General features: G+C 44.6%; 1 long non-coding RNA gene across 2 annotated transcripts; it reads left to right on the forward strand.

Moving 5' to 3' along the window:
• The first annotated feature begins 5366 nt into the window (after positions 1-5366).
• Positions 5367-6244, forward strand: LOC119890785. 2 transcript variants are annotated; one of them, XR_005442303.1, is made up of 2 exons: positions 5367-5656; positions 5756-6244. It is a non-coding gene; the product is annotated as an uncharacterized LOC119890785 (long non-coding RNA). The 2 variants fall into 2 exon arrangements; XR_005442304.1 differs by having other exon boundaries at positions 5759-6244.
• Positions 6245-10871: the final 4627 nt, after the last annotated feature.

The raw sequence follows: 10871 nt of genomic DNA on the forward strand, positions 1-10871 counted from the left end.
TAACTGGAAAATCTAAATTGTAAGTCAGCAGCGTGATGGAATAAAGCAGATGTCTTAATCTAATCAAACAATCATTTAGCTGAAGAAGTCCTCGGCGTGTTTATCCGTCAGCAGACTTCAGCACAGGAAGAAATAAACTCTTCAAACTGGAAATAAAAAACTCTCAGACGTCCTCCCACAGCTGTCGTCCAGCGAGGCAGATCCAGGGCTGATGGAGGAGGAGAAACGGGTATCAGCAGATCCATCAGGACGACGCTCGCTGGGCCTCTGTGAGGAATGTGATGCGGGGGAGCACCGCCTCTCCTCTGCACGCCGTGCTGCCATGCAGCTAATGGCCGTCATTTCTCCACAGCAGCAGCTGATGGACAGGAAACAGCGGTTAGACTCCAGATATTCTTCTTGTTGTCGTCCAGACCTCCACACCACGACGACTACAGAGGAAGAACCTCCAGCGCCGTCATCGGGATGAAAAAACCACAGAAGCAGAAAAAGAATCTTCACGCTCCGCTCAGGACGAACCGCGGCGTTTTAGTTAAGTCAGTTAAACACCTTGAAGAGCGTAATGAGCAGGTGACGTTCACCAGACTGAAACCAGCTTCATGAGCAGCAGAGCTGCAAATCAGAAAATCTACTTTTAAATTAATCAGCAATCAATTGATCAGTTTGACTCATTTTTTCAGATTAAATGTGATTTTTTTTCCTGATTTCTTTACTCTTTTATGAGAGTAAACTGGATCTTTGGGAAACAGCAGTCGACAATTTCCTGACATTTTATGGACCAAACAACTAATCGATTAATCAAGAAAATAACAAATTGACTAGTCAACAATGAAAATAATTGTTAGTTGCAGACCTGATAAAGGAATCACTGGGTCGATTTTGGATCTGTTTCACCCTCCCAGCAATAACAGGGGCGTTCAGATTCTCGGCCCAGACGATCCTGTAGTGTGACGGGTTCAAGACAGAACCTGAAGCCTCCCTGATCAGAAACCTTCAGCGGCCGATGAGAGCAAGCGTCCCCAGCGTGTTGTGCATCAGCTCTTTAAATGTATAAACCTGCTGATTCCCTCTTCTGAGCCTCGAGTTCATCAAGTTTTGGCCCCCCTGAAGGTCTTTACTGGCCCCGTGCTGGAGCCCCTGCAGTTTGCCTACCGGGCTAACAGCTCAGTGGATGACGCGCTCAGCGTGGGACTGCACTACATCCCGCAGCACCTCGACTCTCCAGGGACAAACACGAGGATCCTGTTGGTGGACTTCAGCTCGGCGTTCGTGTTTCTTTCCGTCTGAAGTCACGTTTGATCACGTGAGATTCTGTGAGATCCCAATTGCAGAGTGTGCGGTCCTGGTCTGGACTGAAGCGTCTGGTGTGTGTGTTCTGAAGAGTAAAACATTAAACATCAGTTCATTCTGTGAGATCCCAGTTTTTAACCTCGCTGAAAATCCTCTACTGAGCAGCAGGTATTTGGACAGTTGGATGAATCCGACCTGGAATTGTTCCGGTGACCCAACATTAAAACTAAATGTCAAAGTAAGTCTCGGTGTAACGGGTTTGGGTCCAAATAGCATGCAGGCTAACGGGTTGACTGTGTTACCTTACTGCAGCGCCCTCTGGCCTTCGGACTGTCACAATGATGGACTGACTGATTTTCAGCTTTAGCTCAGCGTTCAGGCCAGTTTATACGTCTGCGTCGTGGCTGACGGCGTGCCGTCACGTGCAGTGTGTGTTGGTGTCTGCATTGCTCTGCGGTTACGTTGCCAGAACGCTAGTTGGCATTGAAGTTTCAATGTGTTGACCTCCTTCTTTGTTTCCTCTTTCTGAAACTAGACCCTCGCTGGGAGTGAACCCTCACAGCCAAATCGGGCTCCTTAACCTGCGTAGGGTTTAAATACAGCAGCCAACTTTCGGACGACCTACCATACCCTTAATTTTGTGTTTGTCTCAGATATTTCTTCAAGAACTTGACTTTTGATATTTACGAAAAATAAATATTATATTCTTTTATGGAAAGATTGATATTTATTGTAAAGTACAGCTCATTTAAACCTCTATCTGAAAAAATGTGACATTCACAAATCTAACATTTCAATATAAATCAAACGTCATACTGAAGCATTATATAATCTGAAGAATTTAGAACAGTTAAAATGTATAAAGACTTAACATATCACCCTGTGTATCTATCATGTTCTATTATTCTGTCGTGTAACGTCGGATATTTAGTTTCGAAATGAGACGAGCCAATCACAGTTTGTGCGTTCTGCTTTGCTGCAACGTGTATTTACATTTTTAAGGTGACTGCGGCGTCGATTTGAAGCAGATGTTTAAATTGTCCTTTAGCAGAGCTCACAGCAGAAGGTGAAGCTTTGTGAGTGAAATGCACCCTGGGAGCCGTAGTTCTCTCTGTCAGTTTGTTTGTCCTCAGGCTGCTCGTAGCTCTGACTTTTTATCACAGAAGCAGATGTTTAGGTTTTGTTCTGATGATTCATCGGGACAGTTTCATGTCCGTCAGAGGCGTTTCAGCACAACACGCTCGGTGTGGAACTACATCAGTCCCGCTGTCAGCTGAGCTCTCCTCAGACTTAAAGTCTTAGTCTCTTTGCATGAGAGAAACAAATATGAACTTTAGCTGTAATAACTTTGGTTTACAGTAACAATAACTGTCCGTCCTCGTTTCCATCTTCTCGTACGAGCGTCCCACAGGGCTTAAAGCTGCCTCCAGCTAGTTCAGGACTCTCCAGGATTCTCCAGGACTCTTCAGTCCAGTGCAGGGATCAAACCTGCGGCAGGAGGCCCGGCGCCACGCTGCAGCTGAGTTTACACGCAGCAGAGGAGTGATGTTGTTTTGATGTGAAAGAGGAGAGAGTGACGGGGGAGTGGGGGGGGGCACAGATGGAGACAGCTGGGAAAAACCTCCTCTCCGCTCCCGACGAGGAGCTGACGGCTCGGCTCGCCACAAATCACAAACTATTTACAAGGCCTCCAAAACAAACCAGAAAATAACTTCCCCGAAGTCCAAGTGCAGGACAAACCTCCTCTTAAGTGTCCGCAGCAGGAAAACAAAAGGCCTGTGTTTACCGGACGGACAAACACAGACGGACGCGGTCTCCTCGTTAAACAAAGACTTAAAGACGGAGACTGCCGAAGCCGTGAGAATGATGATGCAGCTCTCATCGCCGTCTGGAAACTTTCTCCTCAAAGCTGAAATTAAAAACCTTCGACTTTCTCTGTTTGTCTCCGTTTCTCTCACATCCAGAGTCAGTCAGTCTGGACGCTCAGCAGAACGTTTGAGCCTGAAAACTTCCCATTTACAGATTAAAGGGAACGTCGGAGCTGAATTAAGGAGTGAAACTCTTTTGTTAAAGGAACTGTTGCTCGTATTGAGGTGCTCAGATGGATCTCATGTCTGAGCTGGAGAAACAGATTTAATGCCAAGTAGTTTTTACACATCTAAGGAATTTGCTTTGGTGACTATGTGCCAGACATGAACACGTATAAGTATAAAAAAACAGAACAACAATGCTGTGTGCAACGTGCAAGTTATCTACAAATGCAGTTTTGTTAGATTTGAAACATCTGACCCTTAGAAGGAAATTCCTTTAAGGCAGGGTGTTTACTTTATCGTCTGGTTGAGGCTCTTCAAGGATGTTTGCGTTTGTGACTGACGTTGACTGTTTACCACTTTAGAAACTTTTTTATGACTTGTTGCCGCTTCATTTATTGTCAGCAGCTTTCAGCCCTACCTCACACTCACCCTGCTGGTCGACGCTTCATCGTGGCTGGTTTTCCTGTGCACGTGTTCTCCTGCTGGTTTCCTCGCGCACGCCTGACTCGTGCAGGTGAGCTTAATTGGAGACTCTAATGATGCGTTCAGGTAACTCTGAAATTTCCGACCTCGAGCTAGAAAAAGTACCTTGGAACGCCACTCGAAGTTGGAGTTCCTAATAAATATGTAGCCAGACTTCCCGAGTGGCAGCTGAATGACGTCCCACAGAGATGGCAGCTCCCATGGAAGCATAAACAAAAAAGCAACATAAAGTATTTAATTAAAATAATACACACTATCATATAGTAAAAACAACTGCTCTGCATGTTCATTGTTCTCAGGCGGCTGGTTCCAGTGACCAATCTCTGAAAGTCGTCTTCTCTGCACTAAAGTTTTACAATGAGAAAACATCAGGAAACAGCTACAACATTTACTGACCTTTGAGGATCAGCACCTGATGTAGCTTGACGAGAACGCAGTGAACGTAAATTTATCTCACTTGTTTAGATGAACACCGAGGGGTTAACGCTGTGCTCGCTTCTCAGCCGTGTTTTGCGCTGCGAGCGGTCTGGAAAGCAGCAGAGTTCAGACTTGGTGCAAAAACTGTTTCATTAATTAGTTCCTTGACAGAACATTATAATAAAAACTATATATTTTTTGATAAATTTGATGATTGAAGTCATTTTTCCTTCATATGCTTTGGGCATGCCCTTCCCTGAACACTTTTTGGTGGGATCACCTCTGATCACCTCTGTCTCTTTCACTACTTACTGCCCTATTTGGAGTCCGGCTATACTAAATTATAGATGAACCTGGTAGCTTTTGTAACCCTCTTAGCTAGACGTCTCATTCTTGTGAAGTGGAAACCCCCGACTCCACCAACCTGTCATATGTGGATAAAGGACATTTTTACTTTATCAACACGGAGAAAATCCGTTGCACACTGAGGGGATCGTCAGCTTATTTTAGGAAAACATGGGGGCCATTTTTTGGGTTTTCCTAACATCCCTTTGTACACTGTCTGATCTGGTTTAATGACATGCTTTGTACAGATGTATGTGATCGTATACTTTAATGTGTCTTTGATATCTGCCATCATTGTAATAGTGTGAATCTTCATTTTGTATAGGTGGCCCACCTTTTTTGTTTGTTTTTATTATTATTGTTTGTTTATATACATTTATACACAAGTGTCTTGTACATTGTCTATTTGAGTTTTGTAATACTAATAATCAGAAACTTGATACTTGCTTTCTTATAACTGTCGTTTATGTGTTTAAAAATACAATAAATAAATAGTAGTTGCTAAATTAAATGATTTGAATAATTGTAAATCAGGATTTAGTTACAGCTGAATCTACATCTAAAATAAATAGAATAAATATCGTGAAAAAGTAAATTTTTGTCTGTAATGTAATTCAAGAAGTGAAAGTTTCATTTATTCTAGATTCATTACACATAATGTGAAATGTGTTTTATTTCAATCTTGATGATTACAGCTCATGGAAATCAAATCTCCAGTATCTCAAAACGTATTAGAAGTTTAGAATAAAGAATTTATAATACAGAAACGTCGACCTGAGAAGAGCTCTGATCAAAACACCTGCAGAGGTTTCCTGAAACTTTAATCTCTCAGTCTGCTTCTGATGCTCAAAATTAACTTTTCCACCGTATTCTAGTTTTTTCAGCGGCTCCCAGACTGACAGTTGACTTTTTGATTGTTAAATTCATGATAAATGTTAAAGTCTAGAATCTGCACTTGTTGCAGGTTTTGTTCTCTTCATGTTTTGAAGGATGAGTCACTGAGAAAAACGATCAGTCAGTCAGCTTCTCATCAGGGAAATGATGAGTTCAGCAGAAATCACATCAGACCACCAACAAACAGCCTAAAGGTCAGAGGTCACGGCTCAGTGAGCTTCAACCCTGCAGGATTAGTAAAACTCAGTTTAGTGACTTAAACCTGCAGTAACTGATGTTTTTATTGTTTTCAGCAGAAACAAACTGTGAACACATCAACACGTCATCACATCAAGCTTTTCTCCTCCAGCAGCCGCAGAGCAACACGATGCTTCATGGGGAGGCGGGTTTGTCTTCATGCGGGAACTGTAAAGGTTCATTCTGCAAAACAACTTTTGCCCAGACCAGCTTTTACTGTCAAAGTCCTGGAACTCGCTACCTAAATACTGAAAATCTGCTGCAAACTTCACCACCTTTAAGAGACTTTCCATCTCCTTTTTAATTCAGCAACACACGTGTGCTCCTAGTCTTCTGTAATTCCTATTAAAAGTGTGTTATTTATTTATTTTTTAACCAGGAAGTGCCTTGAGATTAAAATTCTATTTTTCGAAGGAGACTTGGCAAAGGTTACCTCACTCTCTTTTTTTTCCCACAAAAAGCCCTGGACGGGTGCATCTGCTGTAAACACAGTGATACTTGCATCATATTGTACCTGTCCCTGTCAAATAAACCATAAACATACAGGTTTGTAGTCTGCTGTCTTTTTCTTGTTGAATGGAAGTTGTTTTGTGCTGTTACCTGTGTGTTTCTCAGGTTTGTCCTGGAGGATTTCTTGATTTTGTGGACTTCTTGTGGCCTCAGGCTTCTTCTCTTGGTCTGATCTGTAACACCTGTCCCAGGTGGTATGAACAGCAGGCAGGTGGCTGTGCAGCTTTCCTTTGCTCATTTTAAGAAGCTAATGTTTAGCATCAGACTCGAGTGATTCTATTAGTATTTGATATGCTTTTAATGTGGGGGGGGGGGGGGGGCAGCTGGACGTTAGCTCGCCTTCATCAGAGTGGTTATAAAATATATTGATCTGTCACGTGGAATACCAACAATACAAAACATTACAGTCCTCCTTTTCTTCAAAACACACTTTTAGATGAAAAGTGCGTCTACCCAGAAAAACACTTTAATAATCAACCTTTCTTCTTCTTGTGAAATCTCAACAGCGAGGAGGTTAAAATACGCTGCAAGTTTATTATGGAGAGTTTCTTATGTAAGATGGTGTGTGAGTGTGTGAGTGTGTGAGTGTGTGAGTGTGTTAGAGACCACGAAAAAGAGGAAGTGTGTTGTGCTGTTGTTCAGCTCCTGCAGGGCCCGCATGCTTCCTGTGGCCGTCCACGCCGCAAGATGAGGAGGGGGGTGTGATGAGGGGGTGTCTGTGGTTCCCATCATCCTCAGCTCCTATCAGTTCATGCAGTAACCCCCCCCCACACACACACACACACACACCCCCGGTCCTTCCAGCAGGTCTGGCTGTTACACCAGCGTGCAGCCGCGGCCCACCGCAGCTTAAATAACAGCGGCGGCTCTGATCTGAGGTCAGATCTAATCTCTGAGCCCATCTGCCTGCTGCTCCGAACAACAACAACAGGGTTTACACACGGCTGCTGTCTTTATTTCATCTGATCCTCCGTCCGGCTGCAGGTTATAAATACTCGTCTGGTGTGTGTGTGTGTGTGTGTGTGTGCAGAGGCGGTTGGCCGTTACTCGTTGGGAAAGTGTTTTACCGCTTGCAGCATCTTCCCCTGGAAGAAGAAGAAGAAGAAGAAGAAGAAGAAGAAGAAGAAGAAGAAGACGACGGTGAGTGTTGGCCAACAGACTGACACGCTTCTCTCTTTAGTTTGTTGACACATTTCAGAGGTGGCAGGTGCAGAGAGCCTCACCTGTCACCGATAGCCGCGCCCCTCCTCACGTGAGGGCCCAGGACCCCCCCCCCCCCCCCACCACCTCCTATCCAACACCCCTGTCAATCAGACCTACCTTTGCAGCGGAAATAAAACATGTACGGGTCTGACTGCTGGTTCCCTCCATGCAGATAGTTCAGTTTAGTTTGTCTCTGAGATTTCGGCCTCAATGCCAACACAACAGTTTGTGACTGACATCACGGACTGCTCCTTTAAAGGAACGTTTCCTGCAGAAAATCACAGTGAAACACACACACACACACACACACACACAGAGTGCCTTGTGGCCAAGGGCGTCACTTTATGTTGAAAAGTCGTGTGGACATAAGGGCTCAGATGAAGAAGCGTTTCAAACGGTCGTCAGAAAATGAGTTTAGTAAATGTAACGGGGGATCGGTGTGAGGTCTTTAGGCGGGTCGAGAGAAGTTGCATAAAAAAAGGTGTAGGCTGCTACAGAGTCGACAATGTGAAAATACTCAGCATAAAACGTAAGTAAAAGTAACATCCAACAGTCATCCATCACATCCCCAACTCCAGAACCAGAATCTCCTGTGCAGAAAGCACCAGGTCAAGTTCGTCCCGCGATAACCAGTGAAACAACTTCACAACAGTCACACTGTTAATAAATCAACATTACATGCAGATGTTAAACTGCCTTCTAACACACAGAAGACAAGACGTCACAAACCAACTGCAGTTTGTCATGTTCACAGGGACAAGAAGAAGCCGTGGTGGGATTTTTGGCTCATTTGAGAATCAGTAGGTTTGTTTTTTTAGCTTAAGTTATTTTATCTTGTTTGGACAATGCAGGTTTCTTTCTTCTAGATTTAAATTGTATTGCATGGTTTTATTATTGTGCAAATAAACCTTTCTCAAAACATTTCCATTTCTTGGTGAGAAAGTGAGAGCGGGGGACAAGATCAGCCATTTTACATCCGCAGTGTAAATGACACCACTGTCTCTGACAGAATGCCTTCCCTTCTTCTTGGACCCCGCTCCAACAATGAAAGCAGTTTCTGACCCAGAGTTCCCAGAGTCTCCTGCAGTCTACGACACAATAAACACAGAGTGATTAATCACACAGGTAAAAGATTTCACTGCAACAGCTCAGTGTAGGATCCTCCTCTGTGAGGCACCTCCAAGACTCTCCAGGCCTGCTCCACACCGTGTCCATTAAACCTGTTTTGAACACGAGTCACACTATGAGTCTTTTCTCGGTTTGGCGTCCAACAATAAACCAGAACAACAGTCTAAACTCTGGAAAAGGGTCCTCTTGGTCCGGCGCTTCCTCGCCGTCCCAGTACATCTTCAACAGTTCATCATCTGCTTCTGTCAACCATTCAAAATGCTCCGCACGTGATGAACAGATTTCAGGCCGATCAGTGCAGCCACTGCCTCAGAGTTCATCCGATAGAAAGTCCCTGTCAGTCTGTTGTTTCCACAGCAGGTTAAAACCAGTCAGAGATTCCTCTGCAGATTGGAGGGAAAATGTTGGGACTCCGGGACTTAAATAAAGCACACTCCGACGTACCCCACTGTAAGTTGTCCCTAAAAAAGTCCACAAAAGCTGCCTGTAATTTTGGAAGTAAACCAGCAGGGGGCTCCTTCCTCTGAAAGACATCTGACAGAGTAGCCATTTCCTGTCGTGGTATCTGTCACGCCCTCGCAGTTTCTTTGACCAGCCTCTTCCTCGCCAAGATAGACACACAGACACTTCATACCATCTTCTTTCCATCCCAACCCCCCCAAACGAGACTGGGTTTCCAACTGCTGGAGCTCCACTGTTCCTCCAGTTTACCTCGGCAGCAGAAATAAGTCAGACACCGTTTCGCCACAAATATCAACTTCAGCCAGATTTCTTTCCAGGACCATGAGGTCGCGTTAAAACCTGGTAAAACCAAACCATGAACTCCGGACCTCTTGGGTAAATCCTTCAGACAGAGCCCCCCAGTCATCTTCAACGAAATGAGACCAAAGTCAGAACCCAGAGAATCAGAACCGTCCAGAACCTCCCCGATTACAGCCACGTTGTCTGTGATGGAGCCACCAGGCAGGCTGATCCAGGTAAAGGACTTCATCCATCATGTGCCTGTCAGCCAGAACCTCGGACAAGATCGAGCAGAGGAGGAGAGACTGCACACCAGTCTCCCTTCTTTGGCAGCAGAGTATCAGAGCTCTCCTGCAGCTCAGAGGCAGACTTTTATTAAAAACATCCAAAAGATCTCCACCAAGCTCGTTCCTGAAGGTTTTACAAAACTCAACAGGAAGAACGCCCCCGATCCATCCCCGGGATAGTGATAGTAATTTATATAAATAATGTTATAATTGTTGTTTATATTGTGTCAGATCAGAACTGCAGTTTGTTGTGAGGTGGACGTAATATCGCATGCACTTCATTTATCCCACAGTTTATTGATAGCAGTCAACACTCAGGGAATAGGAACCCTCCTGCCTGGGGCACCTGCTACAAAGTCATTTAAACCAAGTTCATATGACCCCGGACTCGCTCCAAAAGTCCACTGAGTCCGTCTGCGTCGCTGCTGCCGGAGCTGATCGCAGCCACTCTACTAAATGAAGAAGAGCTGCAGTGTCAAGCAGCACAGCGCAGATGAGCTGGGCAGGAAGTGAGACACAGAAACGGCACAGAATCCGGTCAATTTTCAAAATAAGATACCCGGTGCAGACCTCCGATCGTTTATCAACAATAAACACAGTTAAATCAGACAAAAAAGAAACAATTTAACTGTTTAATCATAGGAGAAGCACAAAACGCAAGAATTAATCACCAAATCAACAAAATCTAAACGTGTCGGCAAAATCCGGCAGTCAAAACGCTCTTATTCTGAAATGCTCCCTGCGGTAGTAGCTAGATGCACCCGTCAAGATGATGAATGAAAGCGAGCCACAGAGAGCTGTGAGAATGTAGTAGAAGCACAAACACCATATAAAAAGAAGTCGTTAACGTGGGGCAGCCGCACGCTGCGCTGCTGAAACACGTCTGAGAGGCTTCCAGGGGACTTTGACGCCGTAAATAAACCAAAAACCGGCCCTGTCCCTGTTTAAACACACAACACGACGACACCTCTCTACACCTGCTGAACTGGACTGTCCGCTCACACTTACACACATACTTCTGTGGTCTTTCTCTGTTGTTGTTTCGCTCAGGTGTGTTCAGTCCTGTCTGAGGTGAGCCAGTGGTTGGCCAGGAATGTGTGTGTGTGTCAGTTCTGCTGTTACTTTAAAAGAATAATAATTGTATAATAAAAAGTGAACGGGCGAGGACGTGAGCTCAGGTCTGGCTGACAGATTCACTACTGAAGTACACGACTGTGAGTAAATCACATTCAAGGTGTCGACCTTTGACCTCTGTGAAGTCAGAAAGCTGAGAGACGAAGTGTCACTGATTTTAAACAAAGGA

This window comes from Micropterus salmoides, unplaced genomic scaffold (genome assembly GCF_014851395.1).
Source record: "Micropterus salmoides isolate LMB-PRFRI ecotype aquatic unplaced genomic scaffold, ASM1485139v1 Ms_hic_scaffold_6, whole genome shotgun sequence".
Taxonomy (NCBI): Eukaryota; Metazoa; Chordata; class Actinopteri; order Centrarchiformes; family Centrarchidae; genus Micropterus; species Micropterus salmoides.